Genomic DNA, 26592 nt, shown 5'->3' with positions numbered 1-26592 from the left:
CTCAGCCTCCAGCCAGCCACACTTCTGCAAATTTGCCATTTCTCTGAAAAAATGGAAATGTTATCCTGTGTACAAAAATATGCTATGCTCATAGGACAGCAAAACACCAGAGTCACACTGCGTGGGAAACCCACTTAGTGCCTTCAGGGTAGGTGACATGGGGTGACAGTGGAATCCTGTCACAAGTCACTTTCACCTCCCCTTTTCCCTAGAGCATCCCACGAATGGCCCCTTCTGCCCCTGGCAAGGCCACCAACACCAGAAATGCTACTTGGGAATGTTTTCTTAATCCGTATTTTTTTTTCCTCTTCTCCCTTGAGCTTGTATTCCTGGAGATGTAGTTCACAAAGATGGGCTGTAAAGTGCAGAAGGAACTTCTGTGGAGCTATTTAAAAATCATGCAGAAGTCATCATTTTGCCCCATGTTCCTGCTTCCTTAACTCAGACCCTGTTCTGAATTATTTCTCAAGTGTTTATTCCACATCTTTACAATGAATACTGGCTCCACCTCCCTTGACACAGAGACCAGCTAAGCAGATACAAGCAAGAAATGTACTTTGCAAAGTTGGTGGATTGTTGTTGTTGTTGTTTGTTTTTTTCTGACTTCATAGGCTTTTCCAGTTTTTTAAGAAATAAAAGAAACCTTGCCCACTGGGAATAGACAAATCTAAACCAGCTTGGGATGTGGGAAAACTCACTTTGCCTTCTTTATCCCTTGCTTTTAAGTGACCAGAAATATTTACAAGGTATTATTCAATAGATGCAGATTATAAAAACAAATGGCAGCAACATAACAGAAACCCACAGCAGGCACCCTGGGAACACTGGTTATTAAGTCCGACTCTGGACTGACTTCCAGAGTTGGCATGCAGTAGTTCAGTCAGGTGCCAGCATCTTCAAGAAAAACAAGCAAAAAGCACCATTTTTCCCATCCTTTGTGAAAACATTTTTTTTAACCCTTCTTCCGATGCCAAGGTCCATTTGAAAAAAACAAAAGCAAACAGACCCTTTTCTGGTTTGGGTCAACAGTGAAGATTCTCATATGGTCCTGATCGTTTAGTTGTTATGTCCCTGCAAGCACTGGCTGAGTGTGGAGGGTGCAGTGTGTGCCAAACCTGAGCCAGCTCCCTATGGGACGAATCACACCCTGGAGTCTGAAGTTCAACATTTCCTCTTCCACGTGGTGCAGACTCACACCCCCACCTACTTTGTGAAATCATATTATTCTAATGAGAATGCAAATGAAAGGGGAGCGGGTGGGGAACCATGCTAGCTGAGTGGCTTGTCAGAAATGCTTTCCTGGGGAGGGGTGGCTGAGCCCGGCTCCCTCGGCAGCAGCCGTGTTTGCTGGGGGACTTGCATTGGGTGGCACATGGCCAAGTCTGAAGGAGACACATCTTCATTGATGTGCCCATTGTTGCTTGTTCTTATTCATGGTATTTAAACAACTCATGCAGGTTTTGACAGCTCTCCCCTTTTTGAATTTATGCGAGTCTTTTTATTTTGGTGAGTTGTCTGAAGACCCATGGTCCTGGGGGCAGAGGAGGAAGGCAGGGTAAAAACAGGCTTGTGTGTGTCATATCTGGAATGCCATCTCCCTATGCTGGTGCAAGTCAGTGTGGGGCTGAAGCATTTGTCACATGGGGACAGGAGAAAGAGCTGGGGCTCTGGGTTAGTCTGCTGGACTCCTAAGCTACTCTTTAGAGAAGGGGACAGAGAGGTAACAGGAATAGAAAGAGATTTGCCTGGGGACCTGTGCACAGATAACTCTCATTATGTCTTAAAATGATTCCCAGCCCTTTGTGGCCTTGGGCTTCTATTTTCCTTGTAATGGGTTAGAAGTCCCATGCTATGTCCCCATCACGGAGAGGTGGTTGTTATGGGCCACCTGAGGTCTGGTTATTAAAATCCTTACAGAGGTTTACCTGGATCCTCCCATGTGCAGACAGAGACAGACAACAGGGCTGAGAGATCACGGGGCGTTCATATGCAGCCTGCCTTAGACAGCACCTTTTCAAGGTGGACCGAACTGATTCGGGGTCCTCTGTGGATACTGGATCTGTCAGATATGTAGCAAGGTAGGCTCAAAAATAAAGTTAAGCATGACCCAGAATAAAATAGCAGTTTTCTGTGGCATGTGAGACCTGTGAGGGCTGCAGAGAATACCTGAAGAGTGAAGGGGATGGTGTCAGTGTGTAGCTTGCCTTGTGAGTGAGTGTGGTCCCAGGGGAAGGTGAGGACCCCAGCCTCCTCTGGACCTTTGCAACACAGGGAAGATTCATGCATTTTCTTAATAAGATGTTAATTTTTGGTTGCATGCCGTTAGATTGCAACACATTTTTTAAGGAAAGATGTTATCTTTGTGAAGTTGACTTATTTGCAAACTTAACATAAGCTTTCAAACCCACAGAAAATATGGCAGTGTGTTTATATTTAAAATAGATTAAAAAAATCCAACGAGTTACTGTGAATTCACTTACCACCCAATAATATAGGGATAAAAATAATTTATGCTCCTATTTTAATTAAAAGCAAATCATTTTTATAAAGCAATAGGAGCTCAGTCTAGTGGTTAGATCAGGAAGTGGGAGTAGACTCTTAGCTTGCTTCTTGGCGTGGGCTGGGCTGGCCTACATGTTTGGGACAGTCTCTAAACCCTGCTCCCTTGCTCTTTGCAATCCCAGCCATCCGGTGTGGTCTATTCAAATCGGATAATGAGAGGTTGCCAAGCAAAGGTACTTTATGTGGCTAAATCCTGGCCTTGGTCTAAAAGGTTCGTGGTCGATCCCTATGACAGAGAGATTGGGGGTAGCAATAACTATATTGGGAATGTAAAATTTCCAACTTGAATACAAATAATTGAGAGATGGGGCAGCAACATGTATGTGTCAGGTGATTTCTATTGTCACAGGAATCTATCCAAAGGCCATGGACAGAAACATGCCTGGGCCAACTCTGATCTCCATGACTGATCAAGGTAAAAAATGAAATCACAAGGGGGTGGTGTGGATAGAGAAATCTGTCACAAGAGATGCTCAGCCCACAGCCTCAGACTCTGTATCCACTCATAGAGTGTGTGACTGCCATGTACCAGATTGGAGAGGAGCCTGCCTGCTCAGTGTGGGCTCAATAGCCAGAAAGACTCTCTTAAAAAGGGGAATAGTATTAGACTCTGAGCAGGGCTGAGTCTCCAGAACAGTTTTGGACACACTTTTGGAGCACGAAGTGCAAAGAATTGTCTCCATCTTCCAGGGATTCCAGTTCCACAGGGACCACAAAGCAAGGTGACAGCCCTGGTGTTGAATGACAGCTCTGGGCAGCTCACAGTTAAGTTTTGACTCTCTGGGTGCAGCCAGTCAGTGGGAAATTCAAGTAGATCTCACCTATAAGCCACATCCACAACACTCTGTAGTCACAGGTTGAAGCCGTCAGTGTAGACCTAGGCTCAGTATGTGGCATCTGAAAATGGAGTTCGAACCATGTGTATGTAATCTGTTAACCTGAGTAGTTTGTCAAGAGTTGTCTCTAGTCTTATGACATTGTGATGTTAAAACAAGAAATGTGAGAATCTACGTCATACACTGTAAAGTGCTATGCACAAGCATAGTGAATGTTCTGCTCTTTGATATGTCATTTGCCCCCCCTTTTCTCCCCTGTAAAGGAGAAGCTGTTTTTTTGTTTTGTTTTGTTTTGCTTTTGTTTTTGTTTGTTTGATTGGTTGGTTGGTTTGGATTTTGTTACTTTGAGGCAGTGTCTCTCCATGTAGCTCAGGCTGATCTTGAACTCATGATCTTTTTTCTCAGTCTCAGATGTGTGTCATGGTGCCTGGCTAAGGGGAAGCCTTTGTGTGTCTCCCCACAGCAAGACTGAGAACAAAGAGGTTGGATTAGAGTTTTCTTCCAGAGTTCCGAAAGACCCTGGCAACAACAGAACATCAAAGATTACTGAGAAGCTGGAATTCGTTTGGTTGGAAAATGAACACACCCCCATCTCCTCCCTCTGGTCACATGTCTGTGTGTCCTTGTGATTTCCACTGAGGTGTGGTAGTGAACAAGAAGGAGGAGATGGAGGACTGGCTTCTTGCTTCCTATCTAGAGATTCTTTATTGTCAATATTCTTCCTCTGCCCACTGAAGACTACCAGTTCTGAGAAAGGATCCATTAAACAAATCTCCATGGATGCCATAGACCAGGAGGCATGACAGTTGCTGCACCTGATTCCTACTTCCTGGAATTAATTAAAAATGACTGGAGAGGTAGCTCAAGGCTAAGAGCCCTTACTCTTCTTGCAGGGGACCCAGATTTGATTCCCAGCATGTATGTATTTCACAACCATTTGTAACTCTAGTTCCAGGGCATCTGATGCCTTCTTCTGACCTCTGTGGGCACCACACTCATGTAATGTACATACATACAGGCATGCAAAGTACTCATGCACCATGTCAAATTAAATAAATATCTAAAATAGAAGTTGCTAATGTTTTAACGTTAGTTCTTACAGTAGTTATGAAAGTACTGAGGGCACTTTTTTGAGTTTAGCCAGACCTGCATTATCAGAAGGCTTATTCGATTGGAGTTTAGGTAAGTAATCTGAATGCCCTGTCCTTCAGTTTCTTCCTTGGTAAAATGGATACCATGCTGTCTGCCTAAAACCACTGTGAAAAACACTTGAAGAGAGATGTTTATAAATTATTATTATTAGTTATGCCCTAAATAATTCAGGCATGTAGGACATCAGTGTGGATTAGAGTCTTCAGGAAATATCATGGCAAAAGAAAAGAAATCCCTGGGTCATGGATTTTCTAATTCCAGTTTTGGCCAAGCAGAGCCAGAGTGTGTGTGGGAAACATCTTAAGTCTAACAAGGTGGGGAAGAGCCCCTTAAAAGTTGTGTATGAGTCTCCCCAAGAAGGCTCATCCGGTGGAGACTTGACGGGTATGTCCAGTCATCTAGAGGTGCTTACACTGTGAGGACTCTGGCTTTGTCACTGGGTTAATCCACACTGAGGATTGTTAGGAGATGGGGTCTAGGGGGAGGAAGTAGGGTACTTGAGAGGACCCTGCTTCCCCCTCTCTCTTTCTGCTTCCTGATCACTATGTGATGGGCATTTCTGTTCCTCCATGCTGTGTCTTCTCACCATGATGCCACCTCACCACAGCTCAGAAGCGAAGGAGCAAAGGGGTGACACGACTGTGACCTTTGAACCATGAACAACATAAACCTTCCTCCCTTTGAGACAGGCCCACGTATTCATACTCAGCTTTCCACGTCTATGACAAATACCTGAGACAACCAACTCACAAGGAGAGGGTTTATCTTGGCTCTTGGTGCTAGAGGTGTTAGACTTTAATCAAATGATGCCATTGTCCTGCTCAGATGAAGCCATTGTCCTGCTCAGATGAAGCCATTGTCCTGCTCAGATGAAGCCATTGTCCTGCTCTGATGATGCCATTGTCCTGCTCAGGTGACCCCATTGCTTTGAGGTCTCTATTCTATGGGTTTTAAACTGCTCAATTCTGCACCAGCCAGGAAGCCACAGCAAAGAGAGAGAGAGAGAGAGAGAGAGAGAGAGAGAGAGAGAGAGAGAGAGAGAGAGAGAGAGAGAGAGAGACATAGGTCCCATCTCTCTTTAGCACATGTCTCTTGATGTCTTCATATGGGCCCATCTCCTGAAGGCCTCACCATTCTCCAGTAGTGCCATGTGGAGACCGATCCTTTAAATCAAAGACTTTGAGAAACACTGAAGATTCAAACTGTATGCCAGTTGCTGTGGTCTGCCTATAATCCCAACACTTGGGAGGTAGAGGTAGAAGATTTAAGAGTTCAAGGTTGTCCTTAGCTACATAGTAAGTTTGAGGCCAACCTGGGCCTTTTGAGACCCTTTCTCAAAACAGCAAAAGTGAGGGATTCTGACTTTTTCTTCCATTATCCTTCAGAATCCCTACATTTAAGAATTAAAGAATTTCCCCTAACTTAGTTACAAAGTACATTTCTCATCCTTTAAACAACCTAGCATCCCGAGTTTCCTGTGGAGTGAGAGAGCAGGAAGATACAGGAGACTTTACCTGTATTGATTATAGTGACCGAATGGGCCAGTGATGACCAATGGCCTTTGTAGACTGGAGCTGAGAAACACCATCCTTTAGAAAGGTGGTGGCGCATGCCTTTAATCCCAGCGCTTGAGAGGCAGAGACAGGAGGATCTCCATGAGTTCCAGGACAGCCAAGCCTGTTACACAGAGAAACCCTGTGTAGGAAAACCAAAATAAATAAACAAATAGAGAAATAAATAAATAGACCCTTGAAAGAAAGGAAGGAAGGGAGGAAGAAAGAAGAAAGAAAGCAAACATTATAACACATCCTTGGTGCCAGCTGTTCTTCCAGGAGAGTCATATGACCTAGCACAATTAATTTCCCAAATAACCCTGTAGGCTAAGGTGCCATTATGTAATCCCATGGTAAACTGAGGCAGAGAGCAGCTAACTCTCCCATTACTGGATCCTGGCCCTACTGGAAATGGATGGCAGAGCTGGCTTCAAGGCAGACAGTCTGGTTCCAGCAGCCAAGCTCTTGACTGTCAGGGAAGAATGCCTCTTCAGAAATTCAGCATGACACAAATGTACCCTTTCCTGTGGCCAAGTGCTGGGACACTCTTGTACCAGGCACTTGAATCCCAGCACTCTGCCCTGCCTGAAAACCAGGTATAAATGCTCAGGTCTTGAATCTCTGCTTCAGGGGCCAAGGCTGCCGATGGCTCACTGAAGCTGGAGTTGTCAGAAGAATGGACAGGGCAGCCCAGATCCCTGCCTCCTCTGTGACTTCCAGTCTTTATCCAGGCTCACAACCATTTTGCCAGGTTGTTGTCACCCAAACCTTGGTGACTGGCATTTTCTCAGGAATTTAGCATAGGATTAGTGTAAAAAGAGAAGGGAGTTTGGACACATGCAAGATGCCTTCCCCTTCTGTTTGTGCTGCTGGTGTCATGATTTGGTTCTGCAGTGTGCCCTCTGCAGAAAGCTCATGTGTTGAAAGCTTAGTTTCCAATATAGAGGTGGGGCCCCTGCATCGTGAGGACTCTGACCTCATCAACAGACTCATCTGTTGATGCATTTATGGAGTACTGGAGTATTGGGAGGGGGTCAGAATTTTAGGGGTGAAGTGTTTCTTGAGCATGTAGGTCTTTGAGTGTGTGCTCTTGAGGGGGCTACTTTATCTTTCCCTCTCCTCCGTTCCATTCTTGTTTTCTCCCTCTGTCCCCTTCCCTTTCTGCCTACCATGAAATAAGCATCTTTACCAAGTTCCTGCTCCGCCTCACCATGGCTCAGAAACTGCACAGCCGGCCATGGACAGAAGACCGAGTCTGTGAGCCAGAAACAAATCTGTCTTTCTTTAAGGAGATTTCCTCAGGTAATTTGTCACAGCAATGGAAAGCTGACTGGCACAGCTGGGATCAGCTTTGGGGGTCGATATGCTAGGCTGGTAGAAACCATAGTCAGAGGAGCCTGTGGAGGGGAGTGGTGTGGACATCTCATGCATTCTGGTTGTCTTCCTATTTACATTCTCCAGGGCTCTCCCTTCCTCCCTCTTTACATTGCCGCATAATTCCCAGAGTTTATGTTGAATTTAGTTCACAACTTGTAATCTAGAAGTCAGGCAATCTTCCCCTCATCCCTCGGAGAAAGAGACTTTCAGAAAGACGACCTGAATTGGAATGTGGAGTGACTTCTAAGGTTACGGTCCTGAAGTCGTTTCCATCCTCACAAAGCATTTGTTCTTTTAAGGGAACCAATATGTTTGTGTAACTGACGCAAAACAAGCTTGACTCTGAAAAGATTTAGCTTAATATCTGCCTATGCATTCCAGGGCCTGGCCGTCTGTGGGCTGCGCATTAACGGCCCTGGCGGTGGTACAGCTCGTCACGTATGATATCGGGCACACAAATGTGACGTGATGCCCATGGACTCTTGAGGGTAATTCAATGTGCCAGCCAGCTCGATGGGCAGAGAAGCTTTAAACATAGTTGTCACAAGTGAGAAAGAGCACGGGGTCGAAGGCAGATCGGAAAAGCAAGCAGCTCTGGAGCCTGTCTCCAAGCCCTAATGAAAGTGTTAATTAGTGGATTGCAGAATTTACGTTGAGAACAGCGACTCTGCCAGTACCCCCAGTGACACACTCCTCATTAACCATTTCTTTCTCTCGCCCTTCTTTCTCCAGCCGTCTTTTCTGTCTCGCCTAACCCATGAGGAGGGTAGCCTAGGGAATTGAGGGAAGGTTATTTTGGGGTGTGTGTGGGGGGTGGGAATGGGAGGGCTTTGATGGTAAGAGAAGGCCTGTGGGGCACATAGCTGTCTGAAGTTTATAGGAATAAATACACATTTAATCTGTGTAATCATTAATCTTTCTTTATGCAGAAATGATTAGTAAATTGGGTTTTTAAACAACTGCTAAGTGTACACATTGGCATCATAGATTAACTTATTTCTGAAACACTTGATTTTTATCACTCTGCCTAATAATTTATCACCTGATTTATTGGGTGATATGATAAATCATGCGCTATTTATTGTTTATCCTATAAGGAGGGCAGTGATTTGTTAAGTGGTGATGAAACCCAGCCTGTGCTTAAGGAAGTCTACTTTGCTGGCTATGGTACTTGGTGGGGTAAATCTTCTACCAGGAGTGGGGTTATACCCAATGGACTGTCGACTGTGCTTAAACAGTTTTAAAAACACAGCCAACAGTCTTAAACCCTACTCATATTCATTCTGTTAAATGTGGTGCTCTTTGTTACAAGGACCTGAAGTGTGATGGCCATGTTTCATTCCCTCAGATTCTCTCCCAGAACAGTTCTGGGTGTTCTCTGAGCCCAGAAGGTATCTTGGTGCATGTAGCTCAGGTGGCAAGAATAGCTGAAGGCAGAGTGAGGTCTCAGACTAGGTCTTGATCTCTGACCATGCTTAACATCTTCCTAGGGTTGCCAGGAGCATATCATGAGGAGTTTCTTGAATGACCAACATCTAGAGAGCTGGCTAATCCTCTTACCTGGTGGCAGGAGACCAAGTATTCTGTGGGTCTTTCAGACCGGGCAGCTTGCCCTCCATTCTGTTTAGGTCTTTGTATCTGCCTAGCTCGCTGGCTGACTTGTTTTGGAAAAAATAACCCAATTCTCCATTGTACTTTATTCTTACTTAGTACAGGTAACACTGGCAGATCGCTGGGCACTCCCGATGCACTGAACTCTTCACAGTCAGAGTAGGATATCCTCTAAGCACTCTGCCCTTGACCTTAGGAGGCTAACTGCAGTGTATGGCTTTGGTAGGAGCACTACAGCTGGTGTGAATGCCCATGTCTATAATCCCACTGAGGGACGAGGCAGGAGAATCCTGAGTTCTAGGCCAGCCTTGGCTACATCATGAACCCTTTCTCAAGAAAGTAAAAAAGGGGTAAACAAACAAACAAACAAAACATAGAGGCAAGTCTGGGTTTCCAGAGGCCATCCTCTCCACAAAAGGACACAGAGAAAATGCCCCGAAATGACGCAAATGAATGCATACATATGAAAAGGAGTGAAACCCACTCCTGTGCTGATCAGTTCTCTCCCTGCTAAATGTGTCAAAAGTAGTTCTTACCCAGGGATGAGCCCCATAATTGATTATCTGATACCAAGTGGTCAGCCCTGAAATCATATAATACAAGCAATACTAAACAGATTGAGGAGGTTGTATTTATATAGTTATGCATATATATTATATTATATACACATATATATGGATATATAACAATTAAAGAACATTAGGTCATGAATAAGAGAGGAGATAAAGGAGGGAGACAAAGGAAGGAGAAAATGATATAATTTTTAATTAAAAAAATGAAATAAAACAGAATGAAATTCTAAAATGTGTAGGATGTGTTCCTACACTCTGGTTCAAGCCCTGCCTGAAGGAATCTGTGTCCTAATGTCTTCTTGTCCCTTTCACTTTTATGCTTAAGCCAATTTGACACAGAGTTCCAATTTTTAGAAATTCTCATTAAAGCTTGTAGCTCTATTATGGCTGTGTCCATGTTTTTCCATCACCATAGTGCCTTGTATGGAGAGTAAGCCTTTTTTCCTTTCTCTTCTCTCCTTATCCCAGTGAATATATATATTGTGTTTTCCCAGCTTAAGCCTTGGCAGCGGTGCCTGGGACTGTCACTGTATCCAGACGCATCCCACCAGAACTAGTATTATGTCCTACAGTCGCTGGTCAAAACTTTAACAATTACTATTGTGGCACACACCTGCAATCCTTGTTACTGGGGAGGCTGAGGCAGGAGGATCCTAACTAAGCTCACGGTCTGCCTGGAGTACAGGGTGAGTTCAATGCTATTCTGAGAACCATAGTGAGCTTCTCTCTCAAAATAAGAATACAGGGCTCAGTAATAGAGCACTGATGTAGAATGTGCAAGGTCCTGGCTTAGATTCCTAGGGTCACAAGAAGACAATTGCTTCATCTATTCTAAGTGGAAGCTGGTAGCAGCTTATCTAGTTTATGAACACTGAGGTAAGGCCTTGTGTACACATGCTGTGCGTGGCCTGTGTGTACCTAGTGAAGGAATTGTGTACACATGCTGTGTATGGCCTGTGTGTACCTAGAGAAGGAATTGTGTACACATGCTGTGCATGGCCTGTGTGTACCTAGAGAAGGAATTTGTACACATGCTGTGTATGGCCTGTGTGTACCTAGAGAAGGAATTGTGTACACATGCTGTGCATGGCCTGTGTGTACCTAGTGAAGGAGCTGTGTACACATGCTGTGCATGGCCTGTGTGTACCTAGAGAAGGAATGTTTACAAATGCTGGGTATGGCCTGTATGCACCCATTGGGAGCATTGTGTACACATGCTATGTATTGCCTGTATTACAAAAAGAAGGAGTTGTGTACACATGTTTTATATGACCTGTGTGTTCCCAGCAGAACACATTTCACATTTGATCTGAACCAAAGGTCCAGAAAGCTAGGAACCTGCAGTAGAGGCAGCCATCAGGGACCACTGGAGTTCCAGTCCACTGTAGCATCTGAACCACATAAGAGATAGACTAGGAGCTGGGGTAAGGAGGTGAGCAAGTATCAGTCATTATGCTTCCCAATCTACACTGAAGACATGGTTTGCCCACCCACTAAAACTGAACTTCCTAATTCTGCCCTTAGCTCCCTCTCCAGACTTAAATCCCATGAGAGAAGGTTCCAGGTGCTCCACACATGCAACTAGCAACAAGGGCAAGGATGAATTGTCCTATACCCTGAGAGTACAGATGGCACCTGGGAGCCCAGAGCTAGGTCTCTTGGCTGCTTCTTGAAGAAGCACAGATGAAGAAGAACCGAGGTTTTTAAGTTTTTTTTTCTTCTTTTTTCCCATCAAAACAGTAGACTCTACTGTCCCTTCATTTTAATGTGGGATGGGCTTAATAATTTCTTTGGTCACTAAATTATGGCCAAAGAGATGTTCTTGGTATCATAAAAATAAATGAACAAAACATAAAGGCATCTGCATAGCCAAAGCAGTAATTGCCAGAGTCAAGAATCCTAAAAAATGGGAAAAGATAGCTCCCCCTCAAACAAGGTTCATATCCCAAATATATAATAACTCACAGAACTCAGCATTAAGAAAATAAGCAACGGCTGAGTGTGGGACAGACCTGGGAAACCAGTACTTGGAAGACAGACAGATGATAATGACTTTGAAGCCAGTCCTGTGACAGAGCAAGGCCCTGTCACAAGAAGTCAAGGGCTAGGAACTTAAGTCAGGGTAGAGCCCCTGCCTAAAATCCACCAGTGGGTTTGAGGGTTAGCTCAGTGGAAGAGTACTTGCTGAGCATGCCAACGGCCTTCTATTCCATCCCCAGAACAAAAAGAAGAAAGAAACAAAGAAACAAGGAAAGAAACAAAGACAGGATCTGAATAGGCAATTTCTTAGAAGACCACATACAATTAGACATACATGGGAAAAGCTCAGCACTACACATTATTAATTGAATGCAAATTAAACCCATGAAGAGCTATGATATCACTCATGTCCAAATGTCTTCTCTGGGAAAGATGGGTGACAGCAAGTGCTGGAGAGAATGGAGAATGACGGCCAGCCTGCACACGCTGTGAAGGGAAGCCTGTGCAGCCATTGGGGAAAGCAGCATGGGCGCATCTCAAGAGAAGAATGCACTTCTCCACGGGTGAGTACTGTCAGAAAAGCCAAGCTCGCTCTCTCCCTACTTTCACTGGAGACTGTCAAGTTCAGTACCCCATTGTGGACAGCCCCAAATCCCAAATCTTCATCGCAGCATAAAATACTGGGGACCATATAGGAATATGTTATGTCACTTCCAAGAAAGGACAGACAGAAAGTGGCAGTTCCATTTGGAAACATTTTTCTCCCTTGAGTTGCTCCAAGAAGAGCCCAGGAGCTCTCATAAACTGCTCAGGTGGGCAAACTGCAGAGTTTGGAGGGTCAGCCTTTGGCAACTTCTAGGTTACCCTTGTTTCCGGGGAGCCTATGTGTTTTGGAACCTGTTTATTCCACATCCACATTAACTTTATGAAGCTAATACTTCATAAAGTGCCATTTGCCAATAATGTCACCCTGTAATTACATCCTCTGAACTCACTCTGCTGTGCATATGATGTTTTCATTCTGTAGCTCCAGCCTTTTATAATGTTACCAATTGACACCATAATTAGTATAGTTTACTGCCGCACTGATTATGAGCGGCCTCCTTGTCAATCAGCTTCTGTTTGTTTCTGTTTGAGGAACCATTATTCCCTTACCTCTAAACCTTGGCTAATTTACAGGGCACATGGGTACAGGGATGCTTGGTGTGTGTGAGGAAGGGATGGATGTTCTGCACTTGGGCGACTTCATGCACTTCTAGCTCGGAAGTGTTCACCTCCAACCTTCTGCAGAAGCACATTAGTGGCAGCCATCCAAGCACAGAGGGTCAGTTGCCCTAGTATTTGTGACAGGTTGGGGTTTGGGGTAGGCATCACCCCTAATCTCTTTATGGAGAGCCTCACAGCCTTCGTCTGTGCTCTCTGTGGCTCGGTTTCTTCCACCCAGTTCTCCTTCCTACCTTACCTGCCTCTGGAGCCTTCAAAGAGCTAACAGATGTGAAGAGCTTTTGAAATAAGCGTGCCATATAAATTCAAGGTGTTTGGGAATGGTTTTCTCATAAAACTGCCAACACTATCTTTTTGGAAAAGACAGAAGTCACAAATCCACGCTCGTTTTAATTTACCCTGGTATTTCCTCAGCAGATGGCTAAAGTGCTCTTTGTCATGTGTCCTCTGTGCCAGCACCTATAGACCAGTGCCTTCTCAATAAACCAAGGACTGCAGCATTGAGGGACTGGCTTTCTGTGATGCCTGCGAGGTCATGGGGTCAGGATAACAAGCAAATCCTTCCCATCCCCCAGAGTTTTCAGTGCTCCACCTGCAGACAGCAGCTTCCAACTCGGTTCTTCCAGAATACACAGAGAGACTTCAAAACCTCGGTTCTTCTTCATCTGTGCTTCTTCAAGAAGCAGCCAAGAGACCTAGCTCTGGGCTCCCAGGTGCCATCTGTACTCTCAGGGTATGGGACAATTCATCCTTGCCCTTGTTGCTAGTTGCATGTGTGGAGCACCTGGAACCTTCTCTCATGGGATTTAAGTCTGGAGAGGGAGCTAAGGACAGAATTAGGAAGTTCAGTTTTAGTGGGTGGGCAAACCATGTCTTCAGTGTAGATTGGGAAGCATAATGACTGATACTTGCTCACCTCCTTACCCCAGCTCCTAGTCTATCTCTTATGTGGCTCAGATGCTACAGTGGGCTGGAACTCCAGTGGTCCCTGATGGCTGCCTCTACTGCAGGTCCCTAGCTTTTCCCAAGCAGCTTCCATGATAGAAATCTCCATCTTCCACCAGATAGCATCTAACGTGGCCTGGTTCCCACTGCTCTTCTGGTCATCAAGCATGGATTGGAGCATCCTCCCAGGACATGCAGCTGATGGGTGGTGGTGGTGGTGGTGTGGGGTGGTGGTGGTGTGGGGTGGTGGTGGTGTGGGATGGTGGTGGTGTGGGGTGGTGGTGGTGTGGGGTGGTGGTGTGGGGTGGTGGTGGTGTGGGGTGGTGGTGTGGGTTGGTGATGGTGGTGGTGGTGGTGGTGGTGGTGGTGGTGGTGGTGGTGGTGGTGGTGGCCTAGTGCATCCTTCCTATGACATGCAGCTGTGGGTCTGGAGCACCCTCTCCATACATTCAGCTGTGGGTTCCAAGAATTCTCCCAGCCATACATCTGGGAATAAATGCATCCTTTCCATGCATACAGCTGGGCGTTTAGAACCTCCTACCTTTGTATGCAGCAGTAGCATAACCCACTCCCAGCATGCACCTGTGGCTTCCTTTATCCTCTTGGGAGCTGTACAGAGCAAAGATGCTTTCCGTTCAAGCTGTCTGTCCATTCCATCTTGCTTTTCCTTTTGTCTCTTTCTCCCTTGCCCAGGACACCTAGGTTACAAGTTCCAAAGTTCAGCCTTCTCCAGCCTTCTTCAGTTGTGAGAACCCCGGCCAGTGACAGTTCACTTCCAACTACCTGCTCTCAGATTCTGTGAGGTCTCGGCCCCTCTCTCTCTAGTTCCTCTGAGGCCCTAACATGTATATTCTGCACAAGGCTGGGTGTAATCACATATGTACCGTTTGTGAGCAGTGGGGTACAGTACAGTGGTGCACACAGCAGGCAGTCCTAACTCCCAGGGACCTGCATCAGGCTGAGGAAGGACACTCCCCTGCCTCTGCTTGCTCCAGAGCTGAAAGCAGGGGTAACAGTGAAGGCCTGTGTCATCAATGGCACAATGCACTTCAGAACGCACCCCTCTTCCCTTTCTTCCCCACCCTCCCCCAGTCTCTTCCTTATCTATCATCTGCTTGGAATTCCTCCCTCTAATCCCCCAAGTCTCCTTTTTAATTGCATATGTATGAGTGCTTTACCTGCATGTATGTCTGTGCATTGTGTACATGCCTGGTACCTCAGTAGGTCAGAGGAGAATGTCATCAGATCCCCGGAACTGGAGTTGTAGGTGGTTGAGAACCACCATGATGGTTACGGGAATCAAACCTGTGTCCTTTGCAAAAGCAACAAGTGCTCTTAACTACTGAGCCATCTCTTCAGCTCCCACTCAGGTCTCTGAAGGACTGCTCTTGACTCTTCTCAACCCCCTTCCCCAATTCCTGGACACCTCCACCTTGGTGCTCAGTTTAGAAGTTGGCTATCTTGGCTATGCAGGACTTTGTAGACAAGTCTTAGTCACCAGAACAGATTTCAAGCCTCGGAGGAGGACACGCGTGTCATGTCTGCTGCATTACTGCTGCTTAAGTTCCACTCTGGGATTCAGCATTGCTGTTTAGTTGCAGAACTCAACAGAGGATATCGCCAGATCCCAAATCTTTTGTCAGCGTAATTGAGCATACCATCTTTGCAGGTTTGTGCTTCAAAAGATGCACCATCTCCCCTCACTCATTTGTTCTATCTGAGCTGCTCTGAAACTTTTAACCTGCCCCATCCCTTGGAAGGAGTTTTGAGTTTTAGGCTGGTAATTTATGTTTATGCTGAGCGTGCGATTTCTTTTCTGCATCCAGAATGATTAATAGACTCCTCTCTGTAAATTAGTACGGGAGAGGACAGAAGGAAATTGCTAACCAAACCAAAGAATTTCTCTGTGTTCTAGTGACTCTGTCCACCTCTTTCTTATTCCTGGTTCTCAGATGCACCAATTCACCTGGACCTTGTGCCTTTAGCAGCAGGAAGGCTTGAGAAACAAGGATCAGCCAGCCACATTCACTCTTCAAGCTATGCCTTCTCCTGCACCCCAAAAGCTAAGAATGCCTTTCAAATCTTTTAAATGGTTGAAAGCTTTAAAAACAAAAAAAGAATAATATTTTATGACACGTGAAGATGATATGAAATTCAAATTTCCTGTCCCTAAATAAAGTTTTGTTGGAACACAGCCACACTCATTCATTTACGTATTGTCTAGCTGGCTTCGAGCTGTGCAGAAAGAGCAGAGTGGAAGCGACAGGGACCTTATGGCCCATGAAGCCTAAAATATTTACCATCAGGCCGCTGAAGAAAGTGTTTGCCCACACCTGCTTTAGGAGAAGAGCAAGGTTTGCTCGCTGCCTCTGGTGACTGTGGGCTTTGGAGCTGCCTTGGCCTGCACAGTGCAGCCCCCTCTACCGTACCTCCAGGAAATTTGCATGAATTGAGACCTTCTTCAGCCTGGACCTACACACAGGCGGAGCCCAGGGTTGTGTCAAGAACCAGTCATTGTGGTATGTTCTCCCCCAGGGCAGGAACATTTGTTCTGTGTGATGGATGGCCAATTGGGTCTAGGGCATCATTGAGATTTGTGTCAAGACAACCGAGAAAAAAGTAGGGCCCATTCGGCATACATCCGGGCATTCTGAGGAGGAACTGACTGCAAGCCCCTGGAGTCCACAGGGATGATAAGGGCTTCAGAACTAATAACGTGCTTTCAGCCCTGGGGAAAGCCATCCGTGTTGTCCCCAGCGCTCGTGTGTTTGGTTGGGTGCACGTATTTTGACTTCTATCTGAACTTTTCTGTCTAGTGTCTAGTTGTAGGGAGTCGAGTGTGTGTCCCTTATAATAGAGGCCCTGACTCTCACACACCTGCTGACCCATACTCACTGGCTGGCAACATCTGTCCCTGGTCCTAGGCAGACTTGGGGAAAACCTAGTCCTGGACCAGAAGCTAATTCCGTTAAACCCAACGAGTCTAGTTGCTTTCCCAAACTCTGCTGAACTGCTCATGCCTTCTCTGGGATGGGATGTCCAGAACTCCATGGCCATAGTAAGAAAGAGTCCACACCTGAGTTAACAGGATAGCCATTGGTCTCCAGCCCTACCATCCCATTCACCTCGTCCAGGGTTGGGACATGGGCTGGTGGCCTGGCCGAGGAGGCACGGTGATGGAATGGAGATCGTGAGGTGCATGGGGGTGATCCTGTCATTGCAGAGGCTCACCAGCTTCAGTACATCTCTGAGATGTTCTGAAGCTTGTGGTCCTCCTCAACAGGAGTCCTAAAAGCACTAGACTTCTCTTGGGTTTTGTAAAGAATAATCAATAGAAAACAGGCAAAGGACAAGGAACAAATACTGCTGCTGTTTGTTCCTGGTGTCTGTAAACGAGGATGCCTGGGTTGATAAAATGCCTCCAGGAACAGGGGCAACTTGGTACCACCTGAGCAACCATCCTTTTGGGTATGGATAAGGTCCACATCTTAACATCCTGCTGAAGCAGATGTGGCCATTATTCCAAGCCATTTGTAGGGAAATATGAAGCTGAGATTAGGGGTCTTGTCTCTGATCTCTCTGCTGCTGTAACAGTGGCACATTAGGTTCCTGGTCTAGGCATTTAAAGCAACATGAATTTCAGAAAGGGCATCTGGAAGAATGAAGAGCAGCCTGTCTTCTCTGGACATGCACGTCGCCCAGTAATGTTAACAGTCTGCTCTGTCTGCTTTTCCTACCTACCCATGTGCTGAAGGAGGTGACTCACTCCAGAGAGCTCTAGTCTGCAGTAGAGATGGTGACAGGACTCTTTGGGGGTGCCCTCCATGTTACAAACAACTCTGAGGTTTCACGGACAATTAAACTGGTCCAGAAAACAGCCTGTGGCTTCTGGGGGCTTAAAGGAACCAATGCATATGGACTCAATTTCCTGTGTGGCATGGATGTGTTTAAGCATAAAGGAAGAAGGTGCTTGGGATTTAGAGTGTTTGAATTCTGCAGTCCCCAGAATCATAGCTGGGGTCTCCTGTTGCCAGGACCCACAGTAGATTTTTTTGACAGCCCTGAGGACCTTCACCCAGCATAATGCCTCAACCTGGTTCTCTTATAGCAACATTCTGTTTACAAGCTAGACTGTAGGGTGACTCTCACTTGGACTTTCCTTTTGATTCATTCAAATGAAGCCATTGGGGATGGCTCTTAGTGATACTTTCTGACCACATGGGAGAGACAGGGGCACAGACTGGTCTTGGAGATACTCAAATATTTCAGCTGGATTCAGGAGAGAGCACAGTATGGAGAGATACAGGCATGGACTGGTATGGCCCTGCTCCACATCAGAGTAGAGAAAATCCTTCTTGTCAGTTCAAGAGAGATGGGACAAGGCAGGGGGACTGAGGGGTGTTGTCTAGGTGGGCAGTCCTTGGTGAAGCTCTCGAAGAGAAAACCTCCTTTCCTAAATCCAACCAGGCCTATTCTGCCAGGCAGCAGAACATGCCCCAGTCTTTTGTAGAAGACACTGGAAAGTATGTCTTCAAAAAGGTGATGATCAACTTCCTGTATCCACAGGACCAAGGAAGAAGCAGGGGCTTTTGGTAGACCAGCTGAACGGGTCACCAGACAATAGGGAAGAATTCAGATACCATTGTTGGGATCAGAATGAGTAGTCTAAAGACAGGAAAATCCAGAACAGTGACTCTCAGGCCAATGGCCAAGTTTGCCCTGGAGAAAACTCTGATTCTTGGAGGGTCCTGGAAGGTTGAGGAGTTCCACAGATTCACAGTCCCTCTAGCTCAGGTATGGGAAGTCTGGCTGGAATACTGTCTTCATTGTGAGTGTCTGGGAGGAATGAGAATCAGAGCTCTGTCGGGAGGGAGCAAAGGATGGGGCTGACCTTGGTCTCTGTTGATGAGGAAAGGAAGTGCCTCCACGTGACAGGAGAGATTTGTTTGCTCGGGAACTCATTTTCCTCAGCCTCAGGTAGAAAAATTAAGCCATCCATTTGCTCTGAATGAGCCTGAGTCCCCTCCCTGAGGTGTAGTGGTGTTTTCACTAAATTCCTGCTCCTGAGAAAACCCATTAAGGTAGTATTTGTTTTTCTGGCTATAACCAGGGAGGCAACTGGTAGTAATATTTGAAGAGAAGAAATCACTTTAAGGAAGTTTCAGATGCCTGGAGTGATGGTTGAAATCAGCAGGCAGGGTGGTCAGTGTCTGAGGTGGTAAATGATGTTTGAGGGTTCAGAAGGGGTGGTTAATTACCAGCTGGCAAAGCAGGTGATTTCCCACAGTCATGCCAACATCACATTTTCCTCAGACAAAATTCCACAAGGCTGCTCTTTCTACCTCATGTGACTTCTGTCTTCTTAGATGACCTTTTTGAGTGGAGGGAGATGAGACTAGCTTTGAAGACTAAAACAGTATGAACTCACTACTTCTAAACAGTCTAGGAGGGTTACTGGGATGAGGTAGAATGGGGTAGAGCCTGGATGGGCCTCATGAGAACTGAGGAGTATAGAGGAAATAGAGGGTGGGAGATGTGCTTATGAAGGCTGGGATGGTCCTCAGCCTTCCTCCAGGGCTGAGGCAGCAAGGGAGAAGGGATTCAGGAAGAGTCATGAAAGCCAAGTCTCTGGCTGAATGTTTCCATCTGCGGCTCTGATTGAATTATGGGGAACAAGGAGTTTGGAGAAGCTGTTGGCCAATCCCAACCATGCTGTGGCAAATGAGGCCCTTTGGCCTTTTGGAAAACCCATGCTTTATTAAAGCAAATTAAAAGTGATTGAGTCCTTCTGGTCCCTTCCCTCCTCTCCCCACTGTCTCAGAGGCAGCCCCACACTGCTTCCCATTGTTTTAGCTTCAGATAGCTTACACTGTTGAAGGCTAACCTGCAATTACCCTGCCTGCCAAAAGTGATGGCTGTCACTTAAGAGAAAACCCTGCCTGCTCGCCTTCTACAGGGCCTCTGGATCACGCCAGAGCATCTGTCTGCAATCTCTTCTACTTCAACACGAGCTTTGTTTGAGCCAGCCCAGTGGCAGAGAAATGACAGGGTTGCTGGTAGCCAGATGAGGTGGTGGGAGGGGCATGAGATTGGCTCTGAGGATGCTACACCCACCAGCAGAGTTAGTTCAGGGCATAGTTCCTGTTGCCACCAGGGAGAGCTCAAGTATGGTGTCTACTGCTTGAGCATCTCAGAGAAAAGCAAGCGGCTTGAGGGACCATTTTGTGACTCTATGCAAACAATGGAATCAGACCCAAGTCAGTGAACGAGGGTACAAGAACAAGCAGAGAGCCGAGTCTCCTTGCAACAATTTATGAGTTAACACATGCCCAGGGACTGCACAGGACTCTAGCCTGGCTCCACCAGAGAACCATATCCCTCTGCCTTTGATCAAAGTAGCTTTGCTTATGATTCCCAGTTATTATAACAGATACTTAGAAATAGTTCCCCCAAAATGTGAACTCATCACCTGAGCTCCAAGACCCCTAGAAAGGCCTCTGAAGGCCTGAAGTCATTCTCCTCGACCTGAAGTCTCCTTGGTTCTTGGAATGACAGGACAGTGGATCCAAACTCTCCCATAGCAACTGGGCAGAGCATCCCCAAAGTTGGGGCAGTAGTCTATAAAGGTGAGGCATGGGAACCAGGTGGTTCCTCTCAAGTGATGCCAGCTGTGACAACTTAGAGCTGCCTCTGGAACCATGCCCTCCTCAGGACTGCTTCGTTATGCAGACTCCTGGCCCCTTCCTCCAACTCTTCCTCTATTCAAATCTAAAGCTCACATCAGTGCTGCAAAGATGTACTTGGGTGTCACTGAACCCCTTTGTCTGTATTTCCCAATGTGGTTACATTGATTGAATCTCCTTTTCCTGCTTTTCTCCATTAATCATCTTTTTAATTGACATATTAGAATGTGCAGCTAAGCCATGTCTGGACTTAGATGTCCTACCCTCTAAAATCCCTACTTGATGACAGCATTCCTAGGAAGCACTCTGCTCCCAACCATCCGCAGTCAGTGGAACCAGATCTTCATTAGAATCAGAGAAATCCTAGAGGAAATTCTGAGTTATCTGGAAAACACACGGAGAGAAGGAGGCTGGAAGTGTGTGATGGATGTCTACCACGTATGCCAAGAGCCCTCAGACCACCTCTGCTTCGGTGGGTGACACAGAAGTGTACATTTCCTTACTCTCTGGCATTAGTCACCCTGGACAGAGCTATTCTAGAAGAATTGAGTCAGAGGGACTCGGAGGACAATTTGTTAGCTCTCAAAGCCCCTATAGCACTGTCTGGGAGAGATCACCTGCAGGGAGCCAGGGGCCGGGGAAGGTCCCTTCAGAGGGTGTGTTTAGACAGTTTCTCCTTATCAGTAGAATAAATCAATCTTTGTAGCTCAAAACCATAGATTCAGGCCTCATTCCTTCTCAACTTTGAGCATTCTCTTAGCCTGTGTGGGTCCCAAATCTAGTTCTAATAAATTCATTTCTCTAGACTTCGTGAAAACAGACATTCTCCTGAGAAAGGCATCATGCTTGATTTAAAAATAGAGTATCTGTGATATTGTGAAATATAAATGCAACCCTCAGCCCCTGTTTCCTGGCACACAAAATCTTTGGAATTTCCAAAATGATCAATGTCTTTTGGATGCTAATAAGATTACCAGTGGCTGGCAGCCCTTTCCCACAGCCTTGAATGGGGGGCTCATCACTGCAAAGATCTAGGTAGGCTTAGAGAATTGGGACTTGCTACCCCAGCCCTCAACCTCTGGGATAGGGGGAAGGGGCTAAAGGTTAAGCTGATTTTCAATAGCCAATGATGTTATCCATCATGTCTCTGTAATGAAGCATCCACAAAAACTCAATACAGCTGGGTTCAGAGAGCTTCCAGACAGTGGAAGACATGGCTATCCCTAGTGAGTGTTGTGCCTGGGGAGGGTAGAAACTCTACATCATTTTTATCACATCTATCTTATTCCTCTCTTCATCTGCACCCACTGTACTACCCTACATCATAACCAGCATTTCTGTAAGTTACTTTAGCAAATGAACCAAATCAAGGAAGAACTGTTGGGATACCCAATGTACAGCCAGCCAGTCACAAGCATTCGTTGAACAATCTGGAGTGTGGGGTTAGAGTCACAAGTAGGGGTTGGGCAGTCTTTATGACTGAACCTTTGACCTATAGGACATAATGGCGTCTCTAAGAAGCTAGTGCCAGACTTGGATTGAGCTAGAGATACTGGCTTTTGTCTACTGGCTACCTGGTTGCTGATGGGAGAAATCTCCATGCTTTTTTGAGGTAACAGGATTCATCTGTGTTGATTGTTACAGTGTTTTCCTAAGCACTGGATATTTTTCACTGCCTCATCCTCTTCAACATTTGCCAGTTTGAAGGATCACACAGAAAACTTCCATAACCCAAGCTGAGATGCTGGAGGCTGTGAGAGTCACTATTTGTTACTGTGATAAAATGTCCAGGAAAAACAACTTTATGGGAGAATTGTTTATGTAGGCTCACGGTTTCTGAGATTTCAGTGCATGACTGGCACACTCCTCTGCTGAGGGCATCATGGCAGAAAGGCAATGTGGAAGCTGCTTATATCATGGCAGCCAGGAAGCAAAAATGCTGGAAGCATCCGGGATAATTTAAGCTCTTCAAAGTCACAGCCATACTGGCTGCTTTGGTTAGCTTTTGTTTGCTTGTTTTCAGATTTTATTTTATTTATTTTATGTGTATGAGTATTTTGCCTGAATGTAAGTGTATCTGTCATGTGCATACCTGGTGCCCGAAGAGGTCAGAAGAGGAATTGGAGTTACAGATGGTTGTGAGCCACAAAGTGGGTGTTGGGAACCCAGCCCAGGTCGTCTGCAAGAGTAACAGATGTTCTTAGCTTTTGGTCCATTTTTCCAGTCCCCTGTTGATTAGTCTTAGCTGTCAGCTTGACATAACCTACGCTAACCTAGTTTCAGTAAAGGAATTGTCCAGGTCAAGTTGGTCTGTAAGCATGTCTGTGGGGGATTGTCTTGATTGTTACTTGATGTAGGAAGACACAGTTCATTGTGGGCAGTACCACTTTCTGGCTTTGGATCCTGGACTACATAAAAGTAGAGAGGGCTAACTGAATGGTAAACAGGCAGGCAGGTGGGTGGGCAGGCAGGTAAGCAAGCACAGTTAGGCTTATTTTCTCTGTTCTCTTGATTTTGGATATGGTGTGACCAGCTTCTTGAGTTCCTGCACCGACTTCCCATCAGTGATGCATTTTAACTGAGAATTGTAAACAAACATCAACAGACCTTTTATCTATTGTGTTGCTTTTTGTCAGTGTGTTTGTCACAGCCACAGAAACAAAACTGCACCAGTGAACCAGTTATTCCAACTGGCCCTGTACCATGGTTTCCATCACTGCCCAATTACAGCACTACATCATGGCTCTGTCACTGGAATAACCTGAGGAAGCCAGGGATTGTAGGTAAAAGAGACTTCAGAGGACACCTCACATTCAAACCACAGCACAAGCTCACTATGGCTCAGTGTGTCATCACAGCTAACACAGGCACAATATGAGCTGGAAACTGAAGGCATTTGAAACAGTAGTGAGGCCTGAATATGACCTGCGGAGAAAAGAGGATTGGAGGTAAAGAAGGCAGAGATTTTCCCCTATCGTGTAGGCCATTGCCTACTTGGCCTTTGCAAGGTCTGGAGAGGCTGTAACTTCAAGAGATGATTCTGGGTTGCTTTTTGTGCATTTAATACCCTGGGCTTTGAAAAGAATTCACTTGACTAGATTTGTTCCTATTCTTGTGAGAAAAAAAGGAATTTCATCAAGTTTAAAGGTGAGCATACTGTCTGTCTTTCTGTCTGTCTCACTGTCAGACAAATACAAGTCTGGCCAGGAAGTAATTACAGTGGGAGCAACAACAAATACCCAGGGAGAAAGCAAAGGCCAACATCCTGACATAGAGCAAGCAGGCTCGGCCTAGGCACCTGGAAGAACTCTCTATTTGAGAGAGAGGGAAAGAGGTGGGAGGGAGAGAGAGTGAGGTGGTGGGGGGAGAGAGAATTAATTAAAGAGGACCCAAAGGGAAAAATGGAAGTCCATTGTTCTGAAACTTTTCCTGGGGGTTAGGAAAAGTCAGGGCCTGTTGCTTGGTATGCAAATACTCACTGCTGAGCTATGCTCAAAGCAGCCCACTGAGGGATTCTAGGCAGTCTACTACTCAACCCCAGCCCCAGCCCCTCACTGGGGGGATTCTAGGCAGGGGCTCTACCACTGAGTCACACCCCAGCACCTCACTGGGGGATTCTAGGCAGGGGCTCTACCACTGAGCCACACTCCAGCTCCTCACTGGGGGATTCTAGGCAGATGCTCTACCACTGAGCCACACCCCAGCCCCTCACTGGGGGATTCTAGGTGGGGCTCTACCACTGAGCCACGCCCCAGCCCCTCACTAGGTTATTGTATGCAGGTGCTCTACCACTGGCCTGTGCTCCCAATTCCTTGGTGATTTCTAAGCATATTTTCTATTGCTAAACCATATTCCCAGCTCATTCTTGGTGGGTTGTAGTCAAACTCTCTACTACTGAGCTACTTCTTCAGAATTTTTAATACTTCTTATATTGAGAAAGTCTCACTGAGTTTTCTAGGCTAGGCTTGACCTTACTCTGTAGGCCAGGTTGACTTTGAATGTATGATCCTCATGCCTCAGCCTTCCAAGTAGTTGAGATTATATAGACTTATGCTACCAATTCAAGTTCTGTGAGTATGGTGGGGGGTAAAGTGGGAGAGAGAGACTGGGGTCAGGGAAGAATATCAGTTATTTATAAGCTTGCATCAAACATCCACATATCACTGTCAGAGGGTGATTTTTAAGTGACTTCTGGGGAAGCTTGCAGGTGATGAGTTTCATTCTGAAGAAAGGAGAAAAACTCAGTTTCTGAAGACATAGGTGAGATCCATCAGGTAATAGAGAGCAAACCATCCCTGTGTACTTTCGTGAATGCCTACTTCCTGAGAGCCTGCTGGGCACACAGGCATGTATGGCAGGTGGTAAGACAAGGAAAAGTAAGTTCCCTTTATGCAGAAACCTCTGAAGAAATGTACTGAGCAAATACAAGACCCCGGTTAAGTCATGGATGTCCTGGAGGTGAGGTATCCAACACTGCACACATGGAGAACCTGTTTTAGCAGGGGAGGAAGATTATTCCCAAAAATGTTCAGCAAGGAAGGGCATATGTAGAGAAACTGAAACTCATAGTAGGTGATAGGAAAGTTTTCCCAGAGGATGAGCAGACAGTGGAAATAGAAAAGCAAACAGTTCAACTAGATATTGAAACCTGCTGCCACTCTGGGGTTGGGTGGCAGATACCCCTTGCTAATAAAAGCAATGCACTAATCTGGAAATGAAATGCTACCTCTCATAGTAGAACTATTTATACCTATATATGCCTTCTAATTCATAGAAGAAATAACTGAGTCAGTGAGTCCATCAACTTACAAGTAATGAAAACTTAGAAACTAATAATGATAAGGTTCAGACCCAAGAGATGAGCCCAAAGTTAGTCATAATGTTAGCCCAAAGTTAGATCTATGGATGAGTCCATAGACCTAAATATGTTCCCTATTTAAAAAAAAATGAAGCATAAATGAAAACCAGTAGATTTTCCTTACTTTTCCAATTCAAACATAGGCAGGTTATTTCAAAACTTTAATAAGTACAGTAGCCCCCTCTATGTTAAATGCTTCAAGTGTTAATATTTTCTTCATGAAAACCAGCAAAATACTGATATTCAAATGTGTCCGTATACCATGACAATGAAAAAGAAACCCACCAACTCTCACTGAGGAATATAGATTTAATTTCCCAAATGTTAAAATATTCGCAGTAATTTTGGAAATGGATTATGATGAAAGTGCTCCTGTGGCAAAGACTCTTTTAGATTACAAAGGTGATCCAACACCAGGAAACCTATTAATATAATTAATACCATCATTTGAAGGGAACAGAAGGAAGAAAAATCATCTCCTTCCTTGCTACAAGGCATCTGATAAAACGTAAAAATCATTTCTGCTGAAGTATATTAGGAACATACTTTAAAATTTTGTGAAAATATATTTTGACTCATTTGTCACCATCATACTTAATTATAAAACATTGGGAATATATCCAATATGATGAAGAACGGTAACGAATGGCAGCTACCTACATTATCATTATACATTGTTTGGGAGATGCAGACAATGTAATCAGGCAAGAAAAGGAAATAAAAAATAGGAATAACACGAGAGAAAGTAGAGCCTTCATTAAAAGGCAGCACAGCAGACAGAATGGTTGGGGGCAGGGAGCTCTGAGTTGCATGTAAGGTCGGTACTACCTAAGAAGCACTCGTCATGAAAGAATTAACAATACAGAAGATGATCAGAGACACATTATTAGGCATATTAATTTAGCTTATAGTTAAGATTTCTTTCCCACATTAAGAAAGAATTCAGAGACTGAAGGGAAGGAGTGAAGTTGTGGACGTATTAGAATGCTGCACCCACTGTAATTACTCTGTCTTTGACTCACAAAGGAAGGATGATATATTATTCAGAATCATTTACTTTGAAGGTGATAAGAGTATGTAGTTTTGCATGTATGGCCTCTTGTGCAGATTGACTTACTTTAGAAGTATTAGTTTTCTTATCTATAAAAAAGAATTATCATAGTTCATCACACCACCAACCCTACAGAGGACACTGGAAGGAATACTTTATATGGAAGAGAAGAATGGACATTTGCAATA

General features: G+C 45.3%; 1 long non-coding RNA gene across 1 annotated transcript; it reads right to left on the bottom strand.

Annotated features, from left to right (window-relative positions):
• Nucleotides 1-30: 30 nt before the first annotated feature.
• Nucleotides 31-3685, bottom strand: LOC143274433 (uncharacterized). The gene is made up of 3 exons (XR_013053051.1): nucleotides 3384-3685; nucleotides 1926-2059; nucleotides 31-1531 (listed from the first exon to the last, which is right to left on the bottom strand). It is a non-coding gene; the product is annotated as an uncharacterized LOC143274433 (long non-coding RNA).
• Nucleotides 3686-26592: the final 22907 nt, after the last annotated feature.

The sequence above is a fragment of the Peromyscus maniculatus genome, chromosome 1 (genome assembly GCF_049852395.1).
Source record: "Peromyscus maniculatus bairdii isolate BWxNUB_F1_BW_parent chromosome 1, HU_Pman_BW_mat_3.1, whole genome shotgun sequence".
Lineage (NCBI taxonomy): Eukaryota > Metazoa > Chordata > Mammalia > Rodentia > Cricetidae > Peromyscus > Peromyscus maniculatus.
The sequence above is the reverse complement of the archived record's forward strand: the minus strand, read 5'-3'. Positions and strand labels throughout refer to the sequence as shown.